General features: G+C 36.6%; 1 long non-coding RNA gene across 1 annotated transcript; it reads left to right on the forward strand.

Annotated features, from left to right (window-relative positions):
• The first annotated feature begins 2,747 nt into the window (after positions 1-2,747).
• Positions 2,748-13,962, forward strand: LOC104611592 (uncharacterized). The gene is made up of 3 exons (XR_737696.3): positions 2,748-3,003; positions 3,197-3,250; positions 6,961-13,962. It is a non-coding gene; the product is annotated as an uncharacterized LOC104611592 (long non-coding RNA).

The raw sequence follows: 13,962 nt of genomic DNA on the forward strand, positions 1-13,962 counted from the left end.
CTATTTTTCTACATCTTCTGCAATTTTCTGCTATTTTGTGGCATTTTCTGCATTTTTTATGGTATTTGTCTACATAATTTTTGCAATTTTTTTTTTCATTTTTCTGCATCTTTTTTTGCAATTTTCTGATTAATTTCTACATTTTTCTGGTGTTTTCATGAATTTCTGCAATTTTTTGGTACTTTCTGCATTTTTTGTACAAAAGTTTTGCTATTTTTTGGTTTTTCTGCATTTTTTTTTGCAATTTTCTGGTATTTTTTACATTTTTTTTTGAATTTTCTGCAACATTAATGCCTTTTTTGCATTTTCTGCAAAGTTTTTTGGTATTTTTTCTGCATTATTTTTGCATTTTCGAGTATACAGCTCGACCTGACCCGTTTCTATGGTGTGGCATCCTTAGCAGAGATCATTCTTTGAAAATGTTGTTTTCAGATATACGGGTTAACCCGACCCGTTTCTACCACACGGCATCGTTGATAGAGACTATTTTCTTGGCATTGTTGTTTTCGGGTATACGGTTTGACCTAACCCGCTTCTGCCACATGGTATCCTTGATAGGGATTATTTTCTTGGCATTGTTGTTTTCGGGTATATGGGTCGACCTAACCCACGTTTGTATTTATAGGTGAGGGTGGGTAAGGATCAATATGAATGGGTCAAGTGGGTCAATGTGGGTGGGTCAGGATTAGGGTTATGACCCTTTACCAAGCATTAATGATGGGTTGGTGGGTCAAGATGGGTAGGTTGGTATTCAACCCTTTACCAAGCATTGCTAATATTTATTCATTGTTAATTTTGTTATATTTGTTAAAAAAGATCCTAATATTTTTATGTAAAATAGGATTCCAGTTGACCAACAAATTCCATATTGTGGTCGAAAGATTATGACAACACATAATGCGTTATGCACTTGCTCTTTTGACATGCATTTCACATTTGTGTAAGCTGGATGGGAAGGGTCCGTAAACGACTCTAGAATTTTCATAGAAGCATTAACAAGGCCTGAACTTGAGTTCCCTATGCCTCCAAGTGGTATGAAAATAATTTTATGTTCAATTTTAATTATATAGAATATAAAATTTAAGAAAAAACTGTATAACTTTATATATTTGTATTTATTGTGTTTTAGGTAAATATATTATGTAGCAAATTCAGGTTTCACCACCATTACAAGATTTCTCACCCCATTTAAAGGTGATCGTTATCATTTGCATGAATATAGGATAGTGAGACAACGACTGAAGGATGCTCGTGAGCTGTTTAACCTTCATTATTCATCACTTTGTAATGTAATAGAACGATGCTATGGAGTATTGAAGGAACGTTTTTAGATTTTGAACTACATGAAGCCTTATAGTGTTGACACACAAAGGCGCATAGTCATTGTATTCTATACACTTCATAATTTCATTAGGTGGAGACATTACTTGATCAAGAAGATCCATTGTTCAAAATATATGAAAATGAAGAGGTTGTCAGAGATAATAATATAGTTGCATCAACAAGCACACAAACACTAAACTTGAGTGCTCGTGATTGAGATGAAACAATGAAAAGGTTTAGGATAGAACGATGCTTTGGAGTATTGAAGGAACGTTGTTAGATTTTGAACTACATGAAACCTTATAGCATTGACATACAAAGGCGCATAGCCATTGCATGCTGTACACTTCATAATTTCATTAGGCAGGAGACATTACTTAATCAAGAAGATCCATTGTTCAAAATATATGAAAATGAAGAGGCTATCAGAGATTGCATCAACAAACATACAAACACTAAACTTGAGTGCTCATGATTGAGATGAAACAATGAAAAGGTTAAGGATTGATATTGCTAACTAGTTGACCGATAAACATGGATATGAACGACTTCCAACACGCTGATAAATAAATTAAATGAAACTCATAGACATTTTATACTTCTTTATATTACTCATTTTGATGTTATACATTGCTTCTTTTCATTTTATATATATTTTTAATGCAACAAATTGTAAAAGCTTCTCAATTTTTTTTTGTCGTTTTTCATATTGTGTTATTGATGTAGGGCCCACATGATTCCATGATATATATTTGCCATTGAGTGTTGTATGTAGGGGTGTCAATTGGATTGGATTTGATCCAATTCAATCCAGTCCAATGTGAATACATTATAAATGGACCAGGTCCAATCCAATCCAATGAATATTTTGGATTGGTCCAATTCAATGTCTAGATTGTCCAATTTGTTCAAATTTGTTTTGATTTAGATTGGTTTCCACCCAAACTTGGTCCATCGAGACTTATATTCTACCTTATATCAATTGGCCAGATATTGGCTTAATCCAACCTAATCCAATATAAATTTTTATTATGAACGCACCGGATGGTCCAATCCAATCTAATAAATATTTTGGACTGGATTGGTCCAATCCAATATGTCTTGTTGGTTCGTCCAATCTTTCTAAATTGATTTTGGGTTGCATGGGATCCAAGCCAAAACCGGTTTGACACCCTTATATTATTATTTTGATTAATAAAAAAATGAATGATAATGAAATTTGTACAAATTTTACTCTCATTCTTGCTGTAAAAAAATCATTTTTTTGGGAAAAAAACATTTGGTTCATAGCAATATTTTCTCATTCTTCACATTTTACCCATTTTTTTCTATCTTAAAATTTCATCTTGGGTAAGAATGAGAAAGAATGAGAATTGAACCCATTTTGGTTCGCTACCACTGGCTAGTCTGGCCTCATTGTTTTTATTCTAGCCAATTCTGAAAAAGAATGGGCAAAAATGAGTGAGATGTAGGTGTTTGGATAATCATTTCTTGTTGCAGGATTCATTCTTCCCATAATGAAATTTGGGTCTCTACAAAAAACTGAACATATTTTGTGGCATGAAAATTTTTCGTGCGCCATCTTACCAATTCTTTTCTCGTTTGAGTTTGAAACTCTGAGTCCTCTCGACTGAAGTCACTTAACCCTCGTCCCTCTCCCTTTGTGTGTGTGTGTGCAAGGTATCAATCTCTAGTGAGGATAAGATTGATCTCTCATCATCTTCTTCTTCTTTTTATTTCTCGTCTTCTTCTTCTTCATCTCCTTCTCAAGCTGCACACAAAAGATGGATACCTCCTCCTCCTCCTCCTCCTTCTTCTTCTTCTTCTTCTTCTTCTTCTTCATTGTCTTACTCTCTATTTTTTCCCCTTTTAGGTTGACCACCAATATCAGCCCTATAACCATTAAGAGCAAGCAACATCAATTAAGGTATTTGATCAATTTTTGTCTCTTCATTGTTTTCTTTATTGGTATTTGTGTGTTGGAATCATTATGGAATTTATACGCTCTTTTAAGTATAAATTGTTGTTGTTATTTTGATGCAATTAAAGTAAACTACTTGAATGAGAAAATTACAGTGCCAATTTTACACATGTTGCGTCAAGATGTTTGATTAATTGACCAACTGATTCTAGCATTGAGATCCATTCTGCCTCATATGCGTTCAATAAAATACTTGAAGGACTAGAAGTTTTGTTTATTAAGGGGGAGTAGGGGGAGTATATGTCCTGCCTTAGGTCCATTTATTTTTATTTGTTATTGTGTGTCAGCAGGGTATTTGATATGCTAAAGTCTCTGGTAGAATGTGTTCCTTGTATTATCATATCTGTGGTTGGATCCTTGTTATGTTGATGGTATATTGTTGCCAGTTGTCACTGTGAAATTTGTCAAGAGGTGGACCTGATTATTTGACAACTAGTTCATAAAAAAATTTGCATACAATCTTAAAAGGAAATAATCTAACTTGACTTGCTTTCATATAATTAAAAGAAAAAATAAAATTAGGCAGGCACTGAAGGAAAGATACTTTGGTCCTGCACTCTCTCTTTGATTTCAAAGATGATCAGAAGCAAGGAATACATACCCTAAATACCACCAAGGAACCATATCTAGAAAATCAGGTTTCAATTGTTTTTTAATTCAACTTCTCATATTTCAAAGATGATCAGAAGCAAGTCATTTGCACTTTGTAGAAATGGTCATAGATATCACAAATTTGCAATTGGTGCAAGAAATATACCAGAAATTCAGAGAGTTCCTAGATGAAAGTAAACTTTCCCCATTCTAACAGGCAATATTTTCTTCTGATGCAGCATAATGAGCAAATCAACTCTTCTAAACCATTCCCATGCCTGACCTCAGAAAAGGAAAACTTCAGCTTTGCTGTCTTTAGCTAGGGATACAACTTAGGCAGGCCAGGTTGAGCATTTGATAAAGTTCTGAAGGGGCCTGGCCCAAGAGCAATAGCTGTTTGTATTTTCAATGATATTGGTTCTCTCTCACCTATAAATCAAGTTGTCAAACTTGGACAACCTCTCCATTGTCCAAGTTGTCAAACTAAACAAATACCAACCTCTTCACCCTACAAATAAAACAACCCTCTAAATGCCTCATTCCTTGCTGCCCCACCCACCTGCTGTACAAGCAACAGATGACAGAGATCAAAAGAAAACTGATATCAGACATTTGGGCCCCTAAGTACACTAGTGCATTAACCTGTTAATCTGTTTCTAACAGACCAAATCTTTTCATCAACTGCATGCACAATTGCAGCTTACTAAGGATTCATTACAAGGCTACTAGTACCAACTAACAAGCAAAACCCACCCAAGGCATAGTAGGAAGAAGATCTCAGTCCCCACCCAGCCACCCTAGCTGTGCTTTGTACATGTCTATGTAAGGGATGTATATTGCTAAAACACCCTCACCAAATGACATGAAAAGATAAAGGTACCTTTGATGTGCAAACATGTGGAGCAGATCTCTGTTCCTACTCCTGAGAGTCCTACTCTTGAGAGTAGGCTGAGTTTGTACTATTTATTTCTATTAATATTAGCTCGAATGTTAATATCTATTAATATTTCTACTAATAATTAGTTTGTAACTTTACCAGATGAGCACATACAAATGGAAGCATTCTGTGCCATGGGACTGTGCTGAAGGTTTAGTTAATTAGATTGTAACATGAAACAAAAGGAAACTATAAACTGTCTGAACTCTTTATTTCTAGGTTCAAACAATCAAACCAAAACAGCCAATCTGAGATACTCGTCCACCCAAAATAATTCAGACCACTCGAATAGCCCCACTCAGGTTGGATGTCTGAGATGACAAATTGGTTATGGGCTTGAGGTGGGCCGATGGACAACTCCAAGTCAGTGTTCACAGCAGAAGTTCCTGGAGCTAGCTGCCTGAGATTCACATTGCATGATCGGTTGAGGACACAGGTTGAAGGTTGACTCAAGGGATATTGCTGTACTAGCCAGGGTGGTGCATGCTTTAGGAAGATAACCATAATCTAGAATGGGGTGATTCATTGCCGGGATGAATGATGCAGTTGGAAGATCTGTTGTTGTTGCAGGATTTGTCAATTTACCACTGGAAATTCCTCCCTGTTAGAAAAAATCAAGGTTAATATTATCAATTGGACCAAAGGCATAGGAGCAGCAATGTAGAAATGACCAGTCATATAATCTTACCCATTCAGTTTTATGAGTACAGATATAAAAGGCTAATTTAGATAATTTTCAGGAACCATAAAACTCCTCTAGGATGAAATTGACTCATCTCAATCAATTTGGTTCTGGTGGCCAATCTGGCTAGCTAATGTGATTAGTTCTATATCAATTGGTTGAACTTTTAACCCATCCTCCAATGGTCTTAGATCCACTTGCTCTTAGCACTGTAGTCCTTCAAAATTGAACAAACTGCAGAGAAGTGAATGATTTATTACCATGTGTGGCATTCCAACAAAGTCAGGAGTAATCCAGGTTGCAGACATGGGCACAACTGTGGGACCTTCCAAGCCTCGAACTGCTACTTGTTTTGCAATCTGAGCTGAGGTACCAGCCTGTAGGTATCCACCAATTATATGATATTCGGCAAAGTACTGTGGCTAAATCTTCATTTTAATTCTGTTCACTTCTAGGGAAATGATCGTTGCAAACCTGTTCATGGAATTGGATAATTGGCTTAAGGGGTAAACCTGGGGCAGTATGACTTGGGTCCTATAAATTTAATGCCCTGGTTAGATGGGGAAAGGAAAAGACACATTTGGAGCTTCATAGAAGGACATTATAATGAAGAGATGAGGAAATTATAGGTCTTTGGATGGTTACATCGAATAGATTTGATCTGCGCTTCTTCCTATTGGAGGTAAACTGTCTAAGGAAATTCTTCTGTCCATGACTAGCTACCTGGGTTGGAGTTCGAGACAGCACAAAGTTCCTCGAAATACCTCTCCAGTCCCCCTTGCCGAGACTCTCCAGACCGGCTAGAAAAGTTTTGTGCTCTTCTTTAGTCCATGGGATCCCTGAGGGAAGAAAGGAAAACTTTAAAACATATTTGTGAAAAAAAAATGGAGTTCTTCAACCCCAATCAATATTAAGTAGACCACATATAGGTGAATAGTTACTTCAAAATAAGGCCATCTATGACCATTATTGCAAAACAACACCACATCCATGTTCAAATCTATTTTTTTTCTTGACCACTGGAGTCTGTGCAGCCCTTCAGTGGTAAGACTCCTCAAAGTGCCCCCAAAATTCACATGAGGGAATGGCATTGATTGCTGTAATACCTATGTCAAAGCACTCATTCTTACTAGTATCATCATCAGCATGGTTTTGCATATCCAAGCCATTACAAATGATTTTTCCTATTTTACTGCTTACTGTGTATTGGTTCAGAAATTATTTGGTTAATAAATAATGCATTACCCCAAGGTGGCTTGTATTAATGTGTTTTTTTTTTTTTTGAAAACGTAAAGTATTGTATTGTACTAGTATAAAAAACGATTAGCATAGCTATACAGCTCCATAGGATATACAAATTGTTAGCAAGGTATTAACAGTTAAATAGCATGTCCTGGTCAAAATTATGTGATTGTCCAGCTCACTGAATTCCCTGTGAAAATACAGCCATGAGCAGAGCATCCCTTTGATGTTGGACAATATAGTTTGATAATCCGAGCTCACATTATTGAAGATCCGAGCATTCCTTTATCCTTTCCCTCCAAATACACCAAGGCCCTGTTTGCTTTTCGGTAAGTTATTTATCCGGTAAATGCAGTTACCTGTGTAAGTTTTTTCTGGGAAACACTTACTCGGATAAGTACATTTATCCATGTTCTTTTATTTCTCGTGTAGATAAGGCAATGATCATTTTAGCCATAAAAATCCATAATTAAAAGGGGCAATTTTTGTCCCATTTTAGTGTTGGCAACTTTCCCCCTAATGGGAAAGTATTTACCCACCTAAGAGATGGGGTAAATGATACCTAGGAAAATAAACTTTCCTTGGTTCCCACATAAATATGAAAAAAAAAATGAGATTTTTGGTCAATGGAAACCAAAATCCCATTGACCAACTTTCCCCCCTCTCAAAATCCAAAAAAAGAATGCCCCCCAAATAACATCCATACGAACCATATCCCATAGGGTTTGACCTCTCTTGCTCAAACATTTCAAAATCCAGCTTTTGAGAAAGGAGAGAATGGATGAGGGGAAGCAGCCAGACCAATCAAAAGTTCCCAGAACTACATTCCATGCCCTATGTGCATGCTGACAATGAAGAAAGATGTGATTAGCTGTTTCCAACTCAGCAAGGCAAAAAATACAGCCAGCTTGATCCAGTTTCATTCCTCTGGTTAGAAACTTATCCTGAGTTGAACACTTCCCTAGAGCAGCAAACCAGACGAAGGATTTGGCCTTTGAAGGGGCATTGTTCTTCCGGATTCTAGAGGCAAGGAAAGAATTGGGGACTGCACCAGCAAGGAGCTTGTAGAAAGAGTTCACAGCGAATGAGCCACCTTTCTCACCCACCCACATTCTAGTGTGTTGTGAGTCTCGCTTGGGAGAATGAAGGTGCAGCACATGGAGCATTTCCCATCCATTGATCAAACTCCCAGTCATTCAAATTCCTTCTGAAAGATGGAAACTAGTTGACAACACTATTGGAGATAGAGAAACAGTTCCTAATTAACCAACACCCCACTATCCTGATTTGCCAAGAATAAAGCTGGGTAATGGGTATAACTCCATTAGAGGTTTCTGCCCGAACCACTTCTCCAACCAGAATTTGATTACGCATAGACTACTCACTCCACGACCCATTTTCTAATGGTTTAAGTTAAAATTCTGGGACACTGCATAGATTACCAATAGATGATACAAATATGAATATAAATAGGAATGTGAAAATTGATTGTACATTCTATAAGTAGAAATGCACGAGACCGGATTGACTGGAGACAAAAGCATGTATATCGGGCTAGGTTATCTATCATGAGTGTACGTGACGTGATTTTTGAACCACCATTGACCCAGATGGTCAGACCGTTCGGCTTGGAAATTTTCTAGGCAATCGATTTCGTTTCACACTTAACTTGTTTTTGGCCAAAATTGTCGGCTTGATCAGCAACCCGCTCGACCCAGACAACAGTTTTGGCCATTTTATTTTAATTATTTTTTTATTTTTTTAAATTAGAACGAACTATCCATTCAAACCATATGATTGAACCACTGACCCAAAAACCAGTGGCCAAAATGGTTCAGGTACTGGGTCGGTTTTTAAAAACCATTGGTATATGCCAATTTTCAGTACAGGTGGGGCTCACAATAAAAATGTCAGTGTTCACTTGTGATAGATAACCCAGTCCGGTGTGCATGATTTTATCTTCAACTCATCCGCACTAGAAAATCCCCAAAGAAAATAAAAGTGTTCGAATGAAATAAGCTACACTTGTAGTTGAAATTCACTAGACAAAACTGATGCCGAACCCACCTTTAAGCCCCAGATCAGAAGAGCAAAGTTTAGTTAACTAGTTTGGCTATTGCTAACGGAGTGTGCTTGAATTCATTACCAAATCAAAACGCAGTTTGATTGGGCTGGGCTTGCCTCAGGTTAGGCCAGGTCTTGGGCTGGCCCCATGTCAACTCGTCCAAGTTGCACCAAAAGATATACTCAGAAAAAAAGGGGCCCTATCGGTCTTTTTAAAAGGGCCCCCTCCCTGTTAGAGTCTGCACTTGACTTTTTATATATCTTCAATTAAAATATGCTCCAAAAATCTTATTTACAGCATAGGAAAACGCGTTATTGCGTTAAGCTACAACCAAAAAAAGCAATAAAACCTTTAAGCCTCTACCCCAAAGTTAGTACCTCCAAAAGACAGTTTGTTCTTCCACAACGCGCTAGACTACAAACCAAACAGATTGTCGGGTTCTCGAGATAGTACTATCAAGGGAGCTTCTCTTCCGGTCTTCCTTCCTTCCTGTGCTTTGGTTTATAGTAAATGCAACCAAAGAAATTGTCAATTGAATGAAGGAGCTTCCAGCACAAAGATATAATTCTATTGACCGCAACGCATGGCTGATATATATGTACTATTTAAAAGAAAAACAAGTGCCTAAGATGGTTTTTAAAACCCGATCGGACTGGATGGTCAGATCAGAAAAACCGTGAACTGGTCAAGTGACGGGTTCCGCTTTTCCTCAAAACTGGAATTTTTCTAAAAATCGTTGATTTTGGTCAGTAAATCCCGGGCGATTAATTGTACGAACCACTTTGACCGTTTTTTATTTTTTGTCAGAACGGACTGACCGTTTGGCTCGAACAGTTGAATCATTCGACCTGGGAACCGGACTCCTGATCGGTTTGTTCTCCGAGTCAATTTTAAAAACCTTGGTGCCTAATACCAGAATAGGTCTCTCGATCAGAACATGGCCCTAAGCAGATTAATCTTTTGTCAAAGTGGGACCTTCCCTCTATGTCGTAGGATATGTTTGGTATCATTTTCGTTTCCAGTTGAAACCCTGCCACATCAGCACCACCTAGGCATTTTGAATTGTAATGGGAATTTTTTATTTGATTGAGACTTTTAACTCAAAACAGTCTAAGAAATGTTTTGCCGGAAGGGGTATTGGAGGAAACTTCAAATTGAGGTTCCCCCATTGTGTCTCACAATTCTTTAGCTTATATGACACTTACCTGTCATCCTGTGGCATGGTGATGAATTAATATGGTGCATCACGTATCATACAACACTTTGAGCAAAGCTATACAACCTGTCTTCACCGTACAAGTTCCATCGTCGTCTTCTTCTCAAAGCTGCCTGAAGCTCTTGATAACACTTTTATACATAACACTCCTGTACATTGGAGGAAAAAAATTAAATCGTAGATTTAGAAAGTTCTTGTCCATTAGATTGGTATAACAGTAATTGGAAGTGTGATTGGTGTTACATATAATTAAAATGAAATCGTATAATTGGAAAATTCTTGTTTGGAAAATTCTTGTCCATTAGATTGGTATAACAGAAATTGGAAGTGGAATGGGCAGCAATGGAAACAGGTGGATTCGGAGAGGGTTTTATAAATTCTAGACCCCTGTACCCCTCCCCATAACCTATACTAGGTTGGATTTTCAGAAATCAAATTTTCATCGCACAAGAAAATGCAAAAAACTCACCGACCTACCTTCCCCATTTGAGGGTGGGGCAGATTAGATTGTTGGGTTGGGCCCAGAACTTACATCTAATTTCTTGTTATTTCTCGTCATATATAGGCAATAAAGAAATAAAATAACATGAAAAAATATCAAAATTTTCAATTATTTGATTATAACATGTAACATGTAGAAGACATATAGACTATCAAATTTTCTTCATATAAAATTCATAATATTATTAAATTCAACACATAATGCATAAGTTCAGATGCCTTCCAACAATATATGAGTTGGTGTTGGGTTTAGCCTAATACTATACCCAACTTGCACCAGTACGGATTGTAATATCCCAAAATTCTCCCGTCTCAAAATCCATTTTTCAATTCAGAAAAGAATGCTCCATTAGGGACAAATACGAAATATATATCCACCGGATAGGGTGGAAATTTCCCTCCTTAGTCGTTGGCAGTATTTTCACATGATGGTTGATTCAGGTGGTTGAACTCATGACCTAGTGACCGGGCTCCAAACTTGCCACCTGGCCATCTTTCGGGTCCACAAAACCTCCGGGATTCAAAATACTGATAGCTACCTAGTCGATCAATATCAATAAGGGCTACTTGGAATTAAAATTTAAAATATGAATGCCTACTTTACAACCATGAGAGAAGTCCCCACTCCCCAGGCCTGTGGGTTGTATCACGTACGAAACACATTTTTCTATTTGGTTGAAAGCTTAAATCACTTCCAGAGGCAAGAGGAATCTAGTTACCTCATGGAATCCAGCCCCAGGATCACATATATCTGTATTTGTGGCTGAAGATGTGAAGTAGGGGAAAGGGGGAAAGTGACTTCTCCTTCTCCCATTGGAGAACTGCCCTAATCTTTAGTACCATTTTTGCATCTCTTTCTAACTTTTTGAAAACAGTCCTCTGTCCCATTTTGTCTAAATTAAATTGCCATTGAACCTTTCATTATCCTTTTGTAGAGTCTGTATAAAGTCTCAGACAATTATACATCACCTTTATCATTTTGATTTGCCTCTTGAACTCATTCATCTTTCTTTGCCCATAAATAGACTTCTTCTTTTTTTTTTGAAAGGCCACAATGAAAGTAAATCTCTAGGATTTCTTCAATACTCATTTCCATGCAAATAATAAAATGCTCAAAATTGGGGACATGCTATCCCTCTTTAACACGACATTAGTAAGTGCTTTCTTTATCATTTGAATAGACTGACTCCACTAACACATTTGTCTGCATTTGCACTGGTGTAAATGTATGGGAGTGTAAATTTTGGTTTACTTTGTTTCATATTTGACTTTATCTTGTCTATTTGTAAAAAACAAAACAATTGATAGGATGTAATTGGTGTGATCCCACCTTATATGCAAGAGAATGGAGGTTCAGTTAATTATTATTTGGAATGAGGCAAGATGATGTGATTCTCACTTTATGCAGAGAGAATTGAGATGGGAGAAAGGCAGCCTAAATTTTATATCAGTTTTGAGATGCAAAATTTACACTTCTAGCGAGTACAAATGAGACAATGGTGCAACATTTGTATCTGATTCAGATTTGCACCACAACCAAATACAGCCTTTATATTATTTTATTAGGCTATGTCCATTAATCATCCCCTAAGCCTTCTTCCAACTAAATAGGGTTGGTTACATAAATCCTATTTCACCATTTTGTTCTATTTAATGTCATATCCATTATCAAATCATGAACACATCAAAACTATTTTTCTGTATTTTTCATTTATTACTTTCTTGAAGATTTAAAAAAATATACAGTATATATATATATATATATATAATATAAAAAATAGGGGTTTCCTGTCCAGGCCTCCACTGAAGGATTAGATTTAAAGATATTATCAGCTCCTATCTATTACCTTCCACCACCATTGTGTATAATTACGTCAGGTACCTAGATATTTTATATATAAAACTCAATAGAAATGAATGGTAAAGCCTAAAGGGGACCCTCAAATCCATAAATACTGATTTCATGAAGAGCTGTGACTTGAAGGACAATGCAAGTATTAATAATTAATGGGGGAAGCACGTTCTAGATTTGATAAATTTTTTTAATTAATAGGCGACACTTCTCTTTGGGCATTGACTCATATGCTACTACACCTACACACGGCCTTCCTGTGCGAATTTTAATGGGGAAAACATAAATTAATGCATGGGATATTAATTGCATATTTGTGAAGAAAAACGGGTAGGAAATGCGAGTTGAAATCAGTCTCCCACAAGATTATCTTGCACAACATCCCACAGCACATCTCCGCCGAGCATTGGGAATATTTCCCGATAATAATCCTAGAAATACACGATGGGCATGTGCTATGGGGGCCAATCTTGTGGGGGGCTGATTTGGTCTCGAAAATGCCCTGAGAAATTCTCCCAATTAAAAATGTAAAAGAAAATAAAGACGAAAGGTATGATGATTTTTTTTTTTTTTTGGGAAATCTATTTCTAAGCCAATGGTAGGATGTTTAGACCCCACAAATTTGATTGCATACTTCCCATAATTTCCACCTTTTATATGAGTGAGGCCGGGCTTGTTCTTGTTTCCATTTTATAAATCAATTTCCTAAGAAAATGTTTCTCCTCATGACCATTATGTAGACAATTATCTATGGTGCAATGGTCTGGTGACTATATATAACTATTTTATTTCTCTCCTTGTCTATGTCAAAGATTAAATCTCAAAGCTTATACGAATGAGGTCTCTTAATAGGTTTTTATTCTTTTAATACACCCTCTCTCTCATGAGAAAACCATTTAAAGTGTGAATAAACATAGGTCCATCCATACTTTGTGTTAAATTTTAATTAATTATAATAAGGGTGGTGAGGATCAAATACTAGACCACTTGACCAAATAAGTTTTGATACCATGTCAAACAACCTTTTTACCTAAATGCTTAAGCTGTTAAGTAAGGTCCCTAAATAGGTTCTATGAAGATTAGTTAGTAGACACTCTAGTCTTCTTAATCTTAATGAAAGGAAATAGTAGGGAGTATTACATGAAGGGGGCGTTCTTTTTTTGGATTTTGAGAGGGGAGAAAGTTGGTCAATGGGATTTTGGTTCCCATTGACCAAGAATCCCATTTTCTTTTTTCAAATTAATGTGGAGACCAGGGAAAATTTATTTTCCTGGGTATCACTTACCCTGATACCCATCTCCTGCGTGGGTAAATAACTTTCCCACTTGGGGGAAAGTTTCCAACACTTGAATAAGACAAAAATGCCCCTTTTAATAATAAATATTTATGGTTAAAATGGTTATTTCATTTTTTTACTTTGGAAATAAAAGAACATGAGTAAATACACTTACCTGGGTAAGAGTTTCCTGGGAAAAACTTACCCAAGTAATTGCATTTACCTGGTTAAGTAATTTATCAAAAAGCGAGCCGGACCTAAAGCTCAGTTTGGAGGAATACAAATGTAAATTTGTA

Source organism: Nelumbo nucifera, chromosome 1, assembly GCF_055504915.1.
Source record: "Nelumbo nucifera cultivar China Antique chromosome 1, China Antique-T2T, whole genome shotgun sequence".
In the NCBI taxonomy this organism is placed as follows: Eukaryota; Viridiplantae; Streptophyta; class Magnoliopsida; order Proteales; family Nelumbonaceae; genus Nelumbo; species Nelumbo nucifera.